Source organism: Gouania willdenowi, chromosome 3 (assembly GCF_900634775.1).
Source record: "Gouania willdenowi chromosome 3, fGouWil2.1, whole genome shotgun sequence".
In the NCBI taxonomy this organism is placed as follows: Eukaryota; Metazoa; Chordata; class Actinopteri; order Blenniiformes; family Gobiesocidae; genus Gouania; species Gouania willdenowi.
Genome location: NC_041046.1, coordinates 8,309,150 through 8,327,392, shown reverse-complemented (window position 1 = coordinate 8,327,392; position 18,243 = coordinate 8,309,150). Strand labels below are relative to the sequence as shown.

Here is an 18,243-nt window from a genome sequence, read left to right as displayed (position 1 = left end):
AAAGATTGGATGGATGAAAGCATAAACATGCAGATTTTCACACGGACACACACTGAGTTATTAAACACAGGCAGAGCTACTATCTTAACCAGGGAGCAACTATTTATTCCTGGTGATTGTTTTACTGGGATTTTTACCGGTGATTAGTTCCTATCTCCCTTCCGCTCTGCGATCCAAACTGAAACCGTGTGTTGTTGTCGAGCTGCTGCTACAACACTACAATCAAAATTGGAGCCGACAATAAAAGGTTTGTTGTGTGTTTTTCCTGATAGACGTGATACGTCACGTTCGCCCCCTGTCCAATCAGAGCCTTCCCAACCTCCAGACCTGACGCAGAATTAAATACAGCCGAATAAACTGGTTTTCCATGTAAACCTCAATTCGGGAATTACTATTTCCATGTAAAGATGAAGCAGAACACTGAAATTCTGAATGATTTCATTCGGAATAACTAATTCCAAATTAAAAAGCATCATGTGACCGTGGCCACTGTAGCCTTTTACAGCTGATGCATCCCAGTGATCTTTTAACATTTGTTTGGTGAGTTTTACTGACTGCTGAAAGTTATCAGAGGGTTGTAATAATAACCCTAAAGAATGTGCTCCGGTTCATTTTTAGCTGTTTTTCCATGGAGTCGTTGGGTTTACTCAAATAGAAAGATTTGAAAATTTTACAACAAACTGGTTTAAAAACCTACACTGATGAAGTGCAAGTTATTTCTTGTTTGTGTAATGGCATTGTTCTTACTTCTACAAGTTGTTTTTCTGTCAGTGTTAAAAGGAGGACTTAAGCATCACAGCCAGTACGTTTTGACTGAGTTTAGGAAATATTTTACACTAACACATCAGAAAACTGATGTTTAGTCAGTCATGGGCTTTTTTTGGTTACATAAATCAAACAGTTTTAGTAGCACATTGGTGGACTGTCGAGAGGTGCTGTTTCATGCCGTTACCTGTGTTTGATGCTCACTGAAGTCGTATGTATGGTTTGGATATTTTACAGTAAATGTTTAAGAAGTGACTCTGAGTTTTTTTTTTTTTTTTTAAACATTGAAGCTTAAAGATTGAAATAGGGCCGGCCTTGCCACCGGGCAACCCAGGCGGTTGCTTAGGGTGCCATCTGCTGGAGGGGCGCCAAATTTCACAAAATAAATAAATAAATAAATAATAATTTAAAAAGGTATAATAAATGTGACACACACCCTTTACAATCACTGTACATGTTTTCCTTTAATTAAACATGACTATTAATTACAGACGTGTGACGTTTTAAACAACATTGGAGATGTTAATGATTGCTTAAGATTGCCTGCTCTTTATTTGCTGCTTACAAGCAATCTTCTGCCCATATTCATGCTTAATTTATTTAATTTTCATTGATTTATTTACCTCATTCTTTACATCGCTTTTTTTTTTTTTACATATATTGTAATTACTGTTTTATTCTATATAATTCTGTTGTGTTGTTTGCACATTGTGTTCTTGGGTTTTAGTGACAGGAGTCGTTTGTTCAAGATTTGAGATGATCTCTTCTTTTCTTTCATCAGTGGAAAGAATAATACAAATGTGTTTTTGGAGATTACTTATTTGCCTTGAATGTTTTATTACCGCTTTTTCCCCTCTTAGCTGAGGATGCAAACGACCCTGAAGGGGTTTTTTTTTTTCTTTTGGTCCCGGCACCCAAGTAACTGTAACCGCCACTGCTTAGCATTGGTTGGCATTCACCCTTAACATCACATCTCATTTGTAATGACCTTTTAAATTACTTGTGTCAAGCTCAAGGCTTTAATGCTCCCAATTCGGCCCACAGGAGAAAGTAAAATGACGGGGAAAACATGAGTCATTGTGTAAATCACCACCTAATTCATTTGTCGATACCTCCAAATACACGATTTCAAAGAAAGTGCATACTTTTTTCCATGCCTATACCACATGATAGCAGTCATTTTTAACTTCAAATTGTTGTAAGTACTCTGTTTTTCTGAAATCCTACAATTTTCTATAAATTATTCCCCAACATTAAATAAAAATTGGTCACAAAACCAATGAAAATTTAAGACCCTGTAGGGACTGAAATGTGTCACTTATTGCTTGGATATTGTCGGTGCCTTACATTCCTAAAATACTATTATAGGTGGAAGTGCAAACTTGGGCACATGAATGATAAAATGACTCATTTTACTGCATATATAATCTGCAACCCACTTGAGATTAAACTGTCTGTATTTGGCCCCTGAATTAAAATGAGTTTGACACCCCAGTTTTAAAGGATATTTTCCAGATGGCAGATTCATATCATGCATACAGTATTTATAGGTTTTCTTCTTATATCTCTCTTTTTGCATTCACCATTTTTAGCAGGATCTTGATTTGACATTGTTGAGTCCTTCAGAGACATGAGAGCAGCATATTTATTTCTGTTGGTATAAAGTCACAGATAAGTGAAGCAGAATGCTCAATGATATGTGGATTGATGACATGTTGAGGCGAGATACAAGCTGGATGGAGGTCCTCTCTGTCTCCCTTCAGCCGTTTACCCTCCCTGTGGGACTCTCATATATCTGCTGACTGCACGTAGGAAGTAACGGTAACATGCTCACATGTGATCATAAGCTGAGAAAAGCACATCTGCCTCTCAAAAATGAGGGAAGAACGAAATGAAGATGGCATGGTACCTTAATTAGTATAGAGCAGGGATGGGCAACTCTTATCACAGTGGGGGCCACAAACATGATTGTATCTGATCCAAGGGCCACATGATCAATATTCATGTTAATATTTAGAATAATGACCATTCAGAGAGGGGGAAAAGGGTTTTGCTTTTTTTTTTTTTGGTCTTGGTCAGTTTTTAGGCGATTTGTGTGTTTTCAGAGTTGTTGGAGTCATCATTTTGTGTGTTTTTGTTAATTTTGTGTTTTTTCTGTCATTTTCTGTTTTTTCTGTCATTTTCTTCATTTTTTGTTGTTGTTTTGTGTGTTTGTGGGGTCACGTTCTGAATTGTTGTTTTCTGTAGTTTCTTGTCATTTTGTGTAATATTGTTAACAGTTTGCGTGTCTTTGGAGCTATTCTTTAACGTGTTGTTGCTTTGTGTGTTTTTGTAATCATTTTGTTTAAGTGGTTGTTGTGTCTGTTTTTGTTGTCATTTTATGTTTCATGATTCAGTTTGTGCTTTTTTTTTTTTGTGGTTTTGTGTACTTTGTGTGTTATGTTGGGATTCACTTCCCTTCCAACTTCTTGAATTACAGTCTTTTGGGGATATTTTTGTGGAATATTAGACTGAGGGCCACATGTGGCCCTCGGGCCGCCAGTTGCCTATGTCTGGTATAGAACATTCATATACACAAGGCAATCCAACATGTTTTACACGATCAAAAAGAGCAACAGAAAACAAACAATAAAAACTAAAACTAAGTTTGAAACCAACAGTAAAATGATTATGAATCGCTCGCTCAGTCATAAGCAGTCGAAAAAGAAAAGCTCTCATGTGATGCTGACTTCAGCTCTGCTGCAGTTTGTTACACGTCTTTGCAGCATAACAACTAAAAGCTGCTTCACCATGTTTATATTTTGTTGATTCACATAACACTTGTAATCAGAGGTGTTTTGTAACAAAGTAAATTTACTTTTTTTTTTACATGATTTGTACTTAACAAGATTTTTTAATCAGCACTACATTTTATAGTTAAAAATTTACTTTTACTTCATTACTTTGATTTTTGCCAACTCGTTACAAATAAAAATATGACAACAATTGATCTGATATGAGCATGTCCGAGAGCATGAAAAGAACAACTTCAGGTTTGCGTGCAGATTCTTTTTATGCTTAACATACTTCACTTTCTTTTGTTGTACTTTTACTTGTGTTTTTTTGTTTTCTACAACATACTTAAATGTAACGTGAGCCGTTTTAAGACTTTTACCCAAGTCATTTTCTAATGGGGGACTTTCACTTTTACCAAAGTAATTTTCAGTTGTTGTATTTGTCCTTTTACTTAGTTTTTTTTTCTCTTTTTTCCAGGTACTTTATATACCTCTGCTAATAATTGCTCTTAGCTGGGAAAACATGTAATTTTACATCTCGAATTTTTCAGTCCTGCTCAAGTTAATAGCATCACAGTGAGATGAACTGAAATATAATGGATATGACCACACTGGTAATAATCTGACATTTTCCATTTGAAAGACACTGATTAACTGTTTTAAAGAAACATGCAATGATGAAGGAGTTAGTAACCAGTGTTGAAATATATAACAGTAAATCTGTGTGCACAGATAAATCTTATTTAAATCGTCACTCCATTTTGATATCAAGAATTTCTGGTGACCTTAAATAAATTATTTTTCCATATAATTAGTATTTGGTCACGTTTGCTTTACTGTATTACTATATATATATATATATATATATATATATATATATATATACACAATTTGAACTACATGTATTCAAATTCAAGTACAGAATACAGATTGTTTTAATATGAAAATAATTGAAAAATGAACTATTAGACATTTCAGGCGACCCCACATGAGGTCCCGACCCCACGGTTGAAAAACACCGGTTTAGTTTGACGGTCAGTCTGGCAGCGTCTCTGTTGCTCCGCTGAGCGGCTCCAACTCAATACCGTTTGATCCTCTGACGTCACGGGGCGCGGCCATTTCACGAGAATCATCAGGAAGGAAGTGTAGTTATTCAAGCTTCAAATTAAAAGCTAAATGTATAAAATACCCTTACATTTCAATGAAAATGTATGAGAAAAGATTCTTTAAAACTACAGAAAGTTAAATCAATAAATCCACTAATAAACATAAATATTGGTCGTAAATATTTTTTCGATAATAGTTGTATTTTCGGCAGTCTTTAGAAAAACAAAAAAGCATAACAATCACTTAATTGTTTAACTAATCAGCCATAATATTAATAATATACTATTTAAAATTTACTTCACAAATTTCATCAATAACTTTTTAAATACAAAATATAGTGTGGCAATATTTAAATTAATACTATTCTCTATCACAATATATATCTTTTATTATGATTACTGAGTATTTTATACCATTACATACATATTATATGTAATTTCTGTCCGAGGTGAAATTGTTGCCCAATATTTGGAGCCAATACTACTTTTGCTTCCTTAATCATAAAAATGACACAATGATGACAACAAATAGTACACGTCTCAATTTTTATAAAAAGAACATTTACTGAAATCAACAAATGTGAGGTAGAACGACAACAAATAATAATAAAAAAAAAAACATTTAATAAGTAATAAAAACAGGTGATTTGGAACAAGAACAAGTAAAACAAATATATGTATTTAACAAATATTAAAAACATTTGATGTAGAACAAGAGAATGTAAAAAAATCCTTTAGGCAGTTCCATCATTTTACCCCTGCGATTGTTATACTCATCCTTTTCATTGTTGTTCTTTTGCATCTTGAAATGTAGTTTCCCTCTTAAAGCATATTTCCTGTAACTTTTTTGGTAGTGCACCTTTTCATGCTTTATAATAAATCATTTGGACAGTTTTGAGGTCTGGGAGTTTTAAATCTGGTGCGGTGGTTTTATTGTGTAAAATACTGAACGGAAGTGTAAAGGTACACAGATGTAGCTTGATGTGTGGGTGCGTGCGTGCGTGTATGTGTGTCACCGGGAACAAACCTGTTAACGGAGCGGACAGACATTTTTCCACAGTGAACAAACCCGAAGACAACAACAACAACAACAAAGAGGAGAGGAGGAACAACGCAGGTACAGATTATTTAGTGTGAATTTTACGTTTAGAAGACGATGAGAAAAGTTGGAATTCTTCATAAAACAGACCGTGTTTCTGTGTCGGGTCCATGTTTCCCACTTTAAGCTTCATTTGCGACTATTTTAGAAAGAACAAGTGTGTGTTGTTGGTGTGTAGAGAAGAGGAAAAGTACACGATGTAGAGACTCATTTTCTGAGCTTTTGTTAGTTTTCAATGTTTGTAAAAACGCTTTATTAAAGCTGCACTAGTTCGTCCGAGCAGCAAAGTTGTGTGGCTTTGAAAGGCGGAGGGTTTTCAGCACCGCGGACAGTTCACTCTCTCAGCACCGTGTCACAGTACTACAAACTATAAACACTTTTATAATACAGCGATAGCGCTAAAAAAAACTCACTTTTAATCACATAAACGTATCAAATCCCTCTTTTTGACAGTTTGTTTAGTGGTTTCTTTTCTTTAAAAAGCAAAATAAATAGTCTAAATAGAGCTAGTTGAAGTAGGGCAAGACAGGAAAGACGAAAAGTAGTTCCACACTTGGAATTGTATGTTTAATTCTAATTATTACAAAATGAAGGCATGTTTCTGGTTCACAATTACATTCAGACTCAGTGTATTATATCTATTGTTATTATTATTATTATTATTATTATTATTATTATTATTAGTATTATTATTATTCTAGGGAGCACTTTTATCATGATTGCCATTGGGGTTTCTTTAAGATTTCCACTGTTTCTGTGAACTGATCCAAGCACAGTTACACACACATTCACTCCTTCTGAAGGCTGAATTCCAGCTCTACTTCTTGTCTATTAGTTTTAATGTTTTAACAGTTAAACGCAGGGTGTTAGCGCTCAGTGTTTCCTGTCCCTGGTGTCCATCCGTGTTAATGTCAGTGAGGATGAAGAGCTCAGGCCTGGCTTAAGCAGATCAACCCGTGAGAGTGTGTTTTGTCTTTGCTTGGCAGCCATGTGTTGTTTGGAACCATGATCAAACAGGTAGATTTAGTATTATTTAATTGGAAATATAATAACGTACTGGATCCTTGCATGTCACACAGACACAGTCATAATTAGACCAAGGGTATTATTTTTAAACTATATACCGATTTCAGTAGATGTTATCATAAGCATACGGGTTATAAATTACACAAGCATTCTTAATCCTAACAGTTTGACTTCGTCTAAGACGTAAAAAAAAAAAAGATTTTTGACGTGAAAACATATCTCTGACATGTGGAAGAACAGAATAATCTGGTGGTGAGGGGACTAAAATTCAGGGTTTTAATAGGCGTGGCTTCAGTCAGGCCACAGGTTTCATGTGTGCAGCTCCGCCTCCAGCTTTAGGCCACTCCCATATATCAAAACACAGAGGGGTCATTCCATGTCATTTCAACAAATGGCTCGCAGACTTCCGTCTCAAAACATTCTGAAAATTTTATCAATTGTTCTGTGATTATATAGGCACACTGTAGATTTTTAGTTAGATCGGATTCATACTTTTTGAGATATGTGTTGATTTCCACGCGTCCGTATTTTTCTTTCATTTTCAGCTTCCAATATGTCACAAGAACTACATCACATACTGTAAGTATAGTAATACAGCTCCATCTACTTTCTAAGAATATATAAAAATATCTGCTATACATCCTATCTGGTGGACATGCCAGCCCCTCAAATTTGGGGAAAAAATTTGGGGTTTGGGTCTGAAACCATGTTTGGGTCTTCAGCAAACAACTTAGTATATGCCTCCTCAGCTCCCTGTAGTTTGATCAGCTTAAAGCTACAGTATGTACATAGACTGTTCACATCACTAATAATTAGTCACATATATGCATTGGTTCTTGGGTGACACGCTCTTGAAATCCAAAAAAAACTCTTTTTTTTAAAACTATTTCTATTGGCCTATAACAGCATTTGGGAATGTAAGAAAAATCTGATCTCTGTTGTAATTTATTGCATAAACATGACTCTTTCTTAGGATATAATTTCTTTTTTTTATGTGACTTATTCATTTTTATTTTGGAACCCAACTTTTGGTTACTTCATCACTCGCAAATATGGAAAATCCTTTACATGAGGCTATTGTAGCTTTCCTCTGTGTCATTTATTGTTTATTAGTTCTTCATTAGTAACATAAACAATATGGACAAAGCTGATAAAATTATAGGGAGCTGAGGCATATACAAAGTTGTTTAACGAAGGTCAAAAAACTTCTTTCCAATTTTGATGGGCTGGCATGTCCACTAGATAGGATGTATAGCAGATCTTGTTGTATATTCTGAGGGAGTAGGTGGAGCTGTATTACTATACCAAATATCAGTTTCCTATTTAGTGTGAATCCTGAGATATTTGAAGCTGAAAATGGAAGAAAAATAAGGATGCACAAAAACCGACACGCCCCCCTTACTAAATTGGCCACTTCTCAAAAACTATCTTTCCAATCAAACTAAAATGTACGGTGTTTATTGAAAAATTACGAAAACAATTGGTAAAAAATTCAGAATCTTTTTAGATTGAAATGCGTGAGATGTCCTGAAAATGTGTTGAAATGACATGGAAAGACCCAGATGGGAGAAAGTGAGAGCAACAGGAAAACAACAAGGATTTGAGACTATTCTAACACAAAGGTAGCGCCCACTGAAGGCTAATATTAACATTATTGTGCTCTAGTTTGCAATGCCATGTATAAATATGTTATAACATATGTACGGCACTGATAATATCAAAGCAACAAGTAACACATTTTTTCATTTGTTAGATTTTGTGAACCATTTTTATGTAATTTGGGGAAAAGTTTGTGAAATTCTTTGAAGGAAATTGCAGGATTTGGGAAAAATTAGGAATTCTTTTAACAATTTGAGCTAAAAAAAATGACTGCCATCATGTGATATAAGCATGAGGAAACTGTGAGCCTCACTAATATTGTGGAGTTTCTGTATTAATTTGGAGATATTTAGCTGAGATGTCTACAAACTAATTAGTTGGTTATTTACACAATTATTCATGGTTTCTCTGACTTTTTTGCTTTCTGCTGCTGCAGGCCAAATTGGATGCTAAAAATGTCCGGATTTGGCCCCTGGGCTTTGAGTTTGACACCTGTGTCCTAGAGTCTTGTATTTAACTTTTCTTTGGCTGAGGTTGGTGATTTTGCCGTGCACATTGAACTGGAGCCTAGATGATACATAGATGTCTTTTATTTTTTGTCCCATTTTTTTAGTCTCAGCTTAAACATCGTGAACAAATCAGGGGTGTTCAAATCATGAGTGTCCTGATGTGTTCCCGCTTTCACTCCGGTCATCATCTCCACGCCTGCTCCTCCACCCTCTTCCCTCTCATTTCTTGTAAGTTTAACCCATAAGTCAGCTCTCCATCACCATGCCCACATTACCAGCAGCCTCCACTTCTCCTGATCTTATCTGCTGAAAACATGGACACAGGAATGCATGCAGACAAGCACTCCATGTTTATTTTGCTTTCATTCATTTTCATTCTCCTCAACTGCCTGCGTCTGGTAGTTCTCGGCTGTTATACTGATTGAATTTCAGTGTGATCATCTAAAAAAGATACCACATTGCATTTTTTTCTGCATGCATACCCTTTGAGTTTGAGCCGAGAGATCAGATTTGCTAATAGTCTGTGAAAAATATGACCTTTTTCAACAATCCAAGGTGTTAGTGCACTTGCTACATCACACTGAAGTGATCAAATTGTGTGTTCACATTCACTAAGGCCTTGAAAACTATAATAATTTCAAAATATGGTCTAAAACCTAAACATTAAAAGGTATGTAATGCACTGTCTATATTGAGAAGACACTATATTTCCCTATGAGGCTTTATTTAAAAATTTTCAAACCATTTTTTTGAAAAACAACTGAAGATCTTATAGATTTTTGATGAAACCAGCTACTGTTAAGGATTGGTTTGTGGAAATTGGCCAATCAGACGAAAACATAATGTTAAAAAATCAAAAGGAAACTATTGTTAAAAAAATCTCTATTGATTATGGATGAATTGGTTTGTGTGAGATGTTTTTCTACCTATCTATCAAGAAGAATTAGTTCAAAAAGTCCAATAGGTCATATGAATCAGGAGCACTTTAGGGAGACAGGAGAAGCTAAATTAATTAAGATGGAACAATAATTACATTACCTTCAAGATCACCTGTAATTAATTTTAACTGCAAGCTCTTTTTAAAGATCATATATAATAGTAATGGTTTAATCGAGTAACTTGGAATAAAAGTCAGCCAGGTTATCTTATTCATTTAAAATCATGCAAAAATATGAAATAAAAGGGAATGAAAGAGAGAAAGGACTGTTCAAATTGAAGTTTGAAAGGTAGTTAAACAAATGAAAGAGTTACTTACTTACTTTCCCACCCCAATGTCCTCCTTGACTTGTCTAAGATTACTCTCCCTTCTACTCTCTGGTGTCGTACAGCGTAATCTCAGTTGTGTCTTGTATGTAAACAGTGCAGCCGACTGCCAGCCGTGGCTGCTCTGATGTGCAACAAGAGCTCACAATAACAATTAAAGAACATCACTACAAAAGTGTAGATAAAAAAGAAAATCACAGAAATCAGATCAACTTCACACCACATCTGACTGAAAATGGCTGCTTTCAATGGATTGTATTTTAAGGTATGATTTTTTTTGCAAAAAGGTATTTTAAATGTCAGGTTTAAAAAAAAAAGTGCACATATTAGCTCTCATTTATCAACCTTGCGTGAAAACGAGTGCAAATCAGAGTGGACCAACATGTGATTTATAAAACGTTCGTATCTTATCAATCCCAGCGTACAAATGATCAGGTGTTGATAAATCTGGCGGCGGAATTCGATCATCATTAACATGTTACGCCCTCCTGTTTTGGAATTGGCATCCTCACATAGCAAAACAAATACTTGCTTTTCTGAACGTGTGAAAATGGGACAAAAGAGCTTATTTAAAAGCTCTGTGGAACAGAGTCGGCTACCGAGCAGGTGCAGTCTGCCCCCCTGTGTGCGCTGCGAGCAACTTCCCAACAGAGATCCTGGAGAGAAGCACGGACATATCGTTTACATCAGTCTGCACGCTTGAAGCAACAAATATCACATTAAAATAAATTAACGATCGAGACCCTTAAAAAAGCCTTAAAATGAATAAATGTTGTCCCTTCTGTGTTTATTATGCCTTCAGCCAATTTCACCTACAATTCATTGCATTACTGATTATTGCAGTGCATTTGTAAAAGTTTAAGGATCTTTTTACATTTAAAAGCATGAATGAGGTCCTGTTTCCTCCATACAGTCCACAGTGATGTGCTGTATGTAGGAAATAGGACCTTATTCTCCATTACAGAGCATAGCAGCAGCAAAAAAGTGGTATTGGTAATAACATGGGCTTTTTAAGAATTTTTTTTTGCTTAATTCGTTTTAATAATCCATTTAGATATGTCCTGAATGTGTTTGCTTATGCTTAAATTACAGCTGAGGCTTGTTTAATATTTCATTTTCAGACTCAGTCAGATTTTGCAGCAGCATCACAAATCCACACACTCAGATTATCGTACACGAGCTCAGACCTGACGTGAGATCTGATCCTGGCTTATGCTCACGTCACGATTGATGAATATCGAAGCTTGCATGAATTTGTGTTTAAACACATTTTATGTTATATACATGACTAGTACAGATACCCTTTAAAAAACTGTGCAAGTGAGCTTTTCTAAATCTTAGAAAGTTAGAAATAAACAAAAATACATCAAACCAAATCACCCATTACGTGTTTTAGATGTGCTTTTTCACTTCTCGTGTCTTCTTCATAGTGAGCTGTTGTTATTTTCACACTATTCTCCTGGCGCTCTCAGATAAATAATGCAGTACTAATAATCACTTTGTCACCAGCAAACGCCATCTTGTTTTTGTGACGTTTAGAAGGTTCTGTTCCAAACTGCATCCGTTCTCAACACATCTCACATCTTCACGGTGACATGATCCATGTGTATTGATCGGGATGACAGAGCAGATCTGAAGTAATCGGATTCCTGTTTCCCCCAAGTCAGCATTAAAGTATCATTGCACGCAACAGAGAAATAAATGCCTGTGTCCAATGTGGAGGATTTTATTGTTAACTATCAAAACTTGGCTACAGGCTACAGCTCTATATGCACTGTCATCATCACAGTCCATGTGTCAATGTGTTGGAATGAACAGCGTGTACAGAGCAGCAGGTTGACAGGTGTCCATTTGAATGTGAGGATGAAGGACGAGAGCGGAGAGAAAAAAACTGTTGTAAAGTGGGGGTGGTGTGAGCGTGTTCCTCTTGATGTGTGCGTCTGTATTCATCTGTTTGTCTGTGCGTAAGTTACTTTTGTGCGTTTCACATTACGTGTTTGCTAGAGTGAGCTGAAGAGAGAAAGGATGCCGACGTAAAAGAGACGACAGCATGTAATGGGAAAGTTGAATAAGAGCAAGAGGCAGCGTGGTTCATGTGTTATGTAAGCGTTGTGTGTGTGTGTGTGTGTGTGTGTGTGTGTGTGTGCGCGTGAGTGTGTGTGTGCAGGACTACAGTTTAATCCAGTGGGTTTTATCCTCAGTGAATGGGACAGTGGGGCTTTACAGTGATTATCTCCTACAGGCCACAGATGATTGCTTTGAATCTCCTAGATGTCCCAAATGTTTTCCTGCTGGTCATCATCTCCATTCTTTACATTTTAAACTAGGGCTGGGCAATATCCCTGAAAAATGTATCACAATATAAGTTTTTCATTTCAGTCGATATTGATAATTATTGTTTCTTTTTTTTTTTTTTAATCTATTCAAAATAAGAACCAGAAGAAAAAAGGCCAAATATAAATACTTTTATTTTAAACGTAATCTTTAAAAGAGAAAAAGGTCACAAAACTATGGAAAAAAATAAAATAAACTGTTCAATGTAGAAAATATACACACTATAACTAAATACTTAACCAAAGAAAATGTGCAACGCATTTTGTAAATAATAAATCAGTGTACACCTGAGGTAGAACTAACATCTCTGACGTGAAACAAACAGCAGGGTATTACATTAAGAAAATATTATGGGGCAATTTTGGCCTTTTTTTTATAATGAAAATATTGCATTTCACAAGTTGGGACGGATGAATAGCGACATTAGTTTTATGCTAACCTTTATTTCACATGACATGTTAAATCTCACCATAAGCAAATCAGTGGCTCTTTGTGTTTTGATGACGGAGTTGTTGCCATTTTTTTCCAACAGAGTTCAGTAAAAGTATCGAACATTCTGTCGCTCATATTTTCTATTGATATTGATGACATCTTTATCATGATATATATCATTATCTTTTTATGGTCCAGGCCTATTTTAAACATATACTGTGAGGCTTGGGGTCATTTCCATTTTTAAAATACAATTACGCCTTCATTCATCCATGCTTAATTATGACCCAATTACGATTACGTTGACCTGCATTTTTTTCTAATTACAATTAAAGGTATGGTAGGTAATTTCCTCCAGATACACTTTTTAAGTTTTTGATTGAAATTGTCTTTATGTCCTGCCAGAAATTAAGCTCTGAAAAAGGAACAAAGAAAATCTGTCATCTGTAGCAGCTGTAAATCTTTAATAACTTTGACCAATGAAAAAAGACTTCTTTTTTTTTTTAACCAATCATGTCTCCCTGTCTCCCTGCTCGTTCTCGACCCCTCGCGTGCACGAGCCCACTTGGTAGATGCTACATTCAAAATCATTCTAGTTTTTGAAATATACCTACCCTGCGTTTAAAATAACTTATTTTACTTATTAAATTATTATTTTCCCTCTGAAATCAATTACAATTCCGTTCACAATTAATAAAGTTCCACCACAATTAATCACAATTATTTACCCTTAATAATAACACCATAAAACGTATCTTTCCACTGTTAAGGTAAGGTTGTGTTGATTCAGTCAAGGTTTTTCAGGAAAATAAAAAACATTATGTGCCTCGCGGTGATGGCAGTTTATCCCGATTCTGTCAATTTCTACTTTTAAACGTTTTCATTAGTCGATTCAGTGATTCCGTCCACAATTCCGTTAACGTGGATTTTATAGGGCCCTATATTGGTATTAATGTTCTGGTGTGGGAGTCTGAGCCTATTTCTGTCAGTATAACACAAGATTTATATATATATTTTAAAATAATAAAATGATTCTCAAGAGAACTGGCAGGTAGTGGCAAAAGATGACGTGAAACATAATTTAAGAATTGTTAACTACGTATGTTTGTGGCACTTCTGAATGGAATGAGACGGAGTTGAGGTTTAGGGTTGCTGGTCAGATGCGGACACAGGGTTTATCAGTGTACGATGGTATCTGGCCTGCTTAGGGCAGTGTGACCAGAACCAGGAGAGATTCTGTAATCACATGTCAACATATGTATAAGCCATAGAACTGTAACATTTTCATCAATTTAATTAGATAAATGTAATTTCTGTCAATTTCTAAGTCAATTATCTGAACTCAATTACAATTCAATTATGATTAACAGCAACAGATTTTTTTCAATTATGATTTCAACTGTGATGACATCATAACTGTAATTAATTATCAATTACGCAATTGTAATTATAATTGACCCCAACCCTGTAAACTGTATATTTGATAAAAGTTAACCCTCCTATTTTTCTTAGGGTCATTTTGACCCCATTCCATGTTTATTTCGTTGACTTTTTTTGGTTTCACATTTTGTGACTTTTCCTAATTTGAGTGGTGCAATTGATTAAGAATAAAAGCATCATGATATTTTTTTTCAATCGGCTGAACGCATATTGCACGCAATGGTGTTCCTCTGGGGTCAATTTGACCCTAAGCGTTTTAGCTGTGTAAAACTTTGCAGGTGCAGAGTTGATACTTTGAGTTGATACTAGGGATGCCCGAAATGAAAATTTGACGCTGAATCCGAAGCCGAACGAATAAAAATAAACGCTTGGCCGAATACCGAATAATATATAATATCGAATGCGGTTTTTCACTATTTTTTTAGATTGTGCATAAATAGCCTGAATACATTTTTAGACATGTTTTTTAAAGAAACTAAATGTTTATTGAATATTATGACATTTTAAAAATATTCCAGTAGCCTTTGCTTTTCAAAAAAAAGCACAACAAAATTTTTCATTTACAGTATATTAGGCCTTCAAATAAAACAAAACATGCATTTAAAAAAAAGGTTAAGTGCATTAAAGGGGAGGTATGATGAAAAAATCACTTTCTAATGGTTTTGCTACAGTGATATACATCCCTTTAGCCTCATTCAGAGGGACAGAGTTGAAAAAGTTCTGTTTCCTCCCTCCTTTGTTATTCCACATTTAGTAAAAAGTCAGCTTTAAACGGGTGAGTTGGATTTTACCTACGTTGGCAGCTGACGTCACCTAACACGCCTCCAAGAATGTGAGCTCCTCCCTCTCCAACTATCTAACAGCTAAAACAAACACTGCGGTTTAATATAGAATATGTATTATACTTTATTGCCATATATGTAAATACAAACTGCACTACTTTTTCTGCTGCCGATCATGTTGGGAGTCACTGCTTGGAGCCACTGACCCATTGTTTACACACATCAGCTGTTAGCACTCCGTGCTAATGCTACACCAGTCTATGCAGTGAGACCCAGTGAAGTGTAAGGAGGAAACGTTGGAGATGTTTACGGATTCGTGGCTCACGGCGCTAACAACGGACTCGGTTGTGGAATTGGACGGTTTCCAACTTTTACGCAGTGACGGACGATGGAGAGCACTAAGAAAGGAGAGAGTCTGGTTGTGTTTGTGTGTGAAAAGGAGGAGCTGCTGCTGTGCTCCGGCAGCAATGCGCACACACTTTTTCAACTCAAAATCACTGCACGTTGTTGATTGCATCACACGCTACTATTCAGCCTTGCTTTTAACTCAGTAAACCGAAGGCCAAATGTTCCTTTTTTTGTAATATTCGGACGAATATATTCAGTGCCAGAATATTCGGTGCATCCCTAGTTGGTACATGATAAAGTAGAACTGATATTTTCCTCGCTGTGGGGTATTAAAAATATTCTTCATTCTGTGAAAGTCATGAATGTTGTACCCAAAATTAGAAAAATTTTTTTACCTGATCAAATCAAATCAAATTAATCTTTACTTTTTTTTTTAAATTTTTTTTTAAACACTCTTCATACAATAAAATGCAGTTAAAAATAAAAAATAAATAAAACATCCACCCCTTACAAACCCACCGCACACAAACACACAGGTTAAAATAAGGACAATTTGGTGGTGCTGCAGGAAAGTTCACATCATCACCATAACCAATACGGTTCATACTATTGTGGTCAATAATGTTAGTACATTTAAGGAGATTTGGATAAATAATTAATTAATTAATAATAATGGTGGTACTAGATAACATGTCAAGGTTTTATTATCAAGGGCTTATTTATGCATTCAAAAAATTAACAAAGTGCCTGACACAAAATATTGGTCAACAATTTTCTGAAAATCATTTTCTGGAGTCAAATATGTTTGGGGTCAGATTGACCCCAACGGTGAAATGTGTTAGTAATAGTGGTGAATGCTAGCGATGGTTGCAGACGCCCCATAAGGAGCTAAAACAGCTTTCAATGCATATTTGATGCGTACACTTCTGTTTCTCTCCTTCTCTGGTAAATCTGCACATCTCGCCTGTTAGTTCAAAGATATGTTATAATCTGAGCCAACTGTAAAATTCCTGCTTAGAAGTGTTAAAAAAACAGAGCCTGGCATCCTAAATGTTGCTGTTTTTGCATTCACTGCCTAATAATCCACCTCCTGTTCTGCCTGCAGTTCCTTTTCCTGCTCGGTATCACCTTGAAGTGTAACCATTAAAATCAATCTGGTATTGACTGCATTTTTAACGAAGAATCTCTTGTACAACAAAACAGGTCACTTGCTGTGATGGAGGCCACTCCTCTACATTTCCACAGTTAATTTCCGCAGCAGATTTTTCAGTGTGTCCTTCTCTCCATAGGGAATGTTTTATTTTGTTGAGGCCATATTGTCACAGCGGGTGTTGCTGTGGCCAGGAAACCAGCTTGTTCTCTTCACATTATTACAGTGACCTTTATTAACCATGAAAACTGGAGGAATTAGTTTACTAAGGTTTTATTTATTGATTTGACTTTCATTCCTTTTGAAAGGAAAGGTGTGGGATAAGGAGGGATATTATCACAATATCCTTGCTTTATTTTATCAAGTACACCTAAATATTTGTCTTGGACAGAAGGAACATGAGCAAGTAGACATGTTTTGGCATGATGTCACACATGCAGAAGTGGTTTTGCTCTAACTTAACCAGAGAGGCAGAAGAGCAAAATATTCTGGGACTACATGGTGGAAAGATGAGGGAAATGAGTGAGAAAACAGAGCAAAGTTTGGACACATTTTAAAGTTATAGGTAGAGTGTAGAATGAGCCGTTTAAACATTTTATATCATACAGGATCCAAAGACAACCTGCACAGACACAGGAGAACAGTCAATCCATCAATGACATTAACTGGAGTTTTTTTGTTTTACAATTTATGACTGAAGCCCTCTGGTCTCTATACAAAAGAACCTTATTTAATACTTAATTTTATTTCATATTTTTATTGAATAGTTTTGGTTTTTTTCATACAGATGCTTTAGTAATTATTAGTGTATGCTGTATCTACTCATTTGCAGTTTCAATTAAAGTATGTGTCGCATTATCCATCCATGCAATGTTATGTTCCTCTTGTGAAGTGGGTTTTGACAAAGGTGTACAGCTTTTTAACTTCTGGTACGATACAGATATTGACCAATACCGATATCTGCCCAATATTCCCCTAAACAAGCCACATTACAGAACTCACTCACACGTGCTGTCCCTTATAGGAGAAAAAGGCAAAAGTGGCACATTTTGTGCAACTGTTTGTTAATAAATGTGTCAGTGAAATATTGCGTTTTGGTCCATATTGCCCAGCCCTAATTTTGGTCACCGAAAATTGCCCATAACTTCGTTTCCATGGTATTTTTCCTGTTAAAAGGGTGGCCGATGGTCTTGCAATGTAACTAATGTTACTCTTGCGACAAAATCTTGCGTGATTTCAGTGTAACATACCGGTTTTGTAAATCATAAAGCAGGGGTGTCAAACTAATTTTAGTTCAAGGGCCAAATACGGACCAGTTTGATCACAAGTGGTCATCCTGCAGGTTTAAAGGCAGGAAAACAAATAATTTTAACATTAATGTGCCCAAGTTTGCACTTCCAGTTATAAATCAGACATAAAGTATGGGGCATCAACAATATCTAAGCAATAAGTGACAGATACTTAAATGTCCTTTTACTTTATTTATTTTTTGACCAATTTTTATTTAATTTGGGGAGATTTTGTGTAATAATTTCCGAAAAATAGCATGGATTTTGGAAAAAGTTCTTTCAACAACAATTTACAGGTATAACTGAATTTGGTAATTTACGGTACAC

The 18,243-nt window shown here is 35.6% G+C and overlaps 1 protein-coding gene across 2 annotated transcripts in view; it reads left to right on the top strand.

Annotated features, from left to right (window-relative positions):
* Positions 1-5,633: 5,633 nt before the first annotated feature.
* Positions 5,634-18,243, top strand: part of LOC114458385 (synaptosomal-associated protein 25-A-like) — a 160,665-nt gene continuing 148,055 nt past the window's right edge. For both annotated transcript variants that reach the window (XM_028440766.1, XM_028440771.1), the window contains exon 1: positions 5,634-5,762. The gene's annotated coding sequence lies outside the window, so the exon portion shown is untranslated. The remainder of the gene's footprint in view (positions 5,763-18,243) is intronic.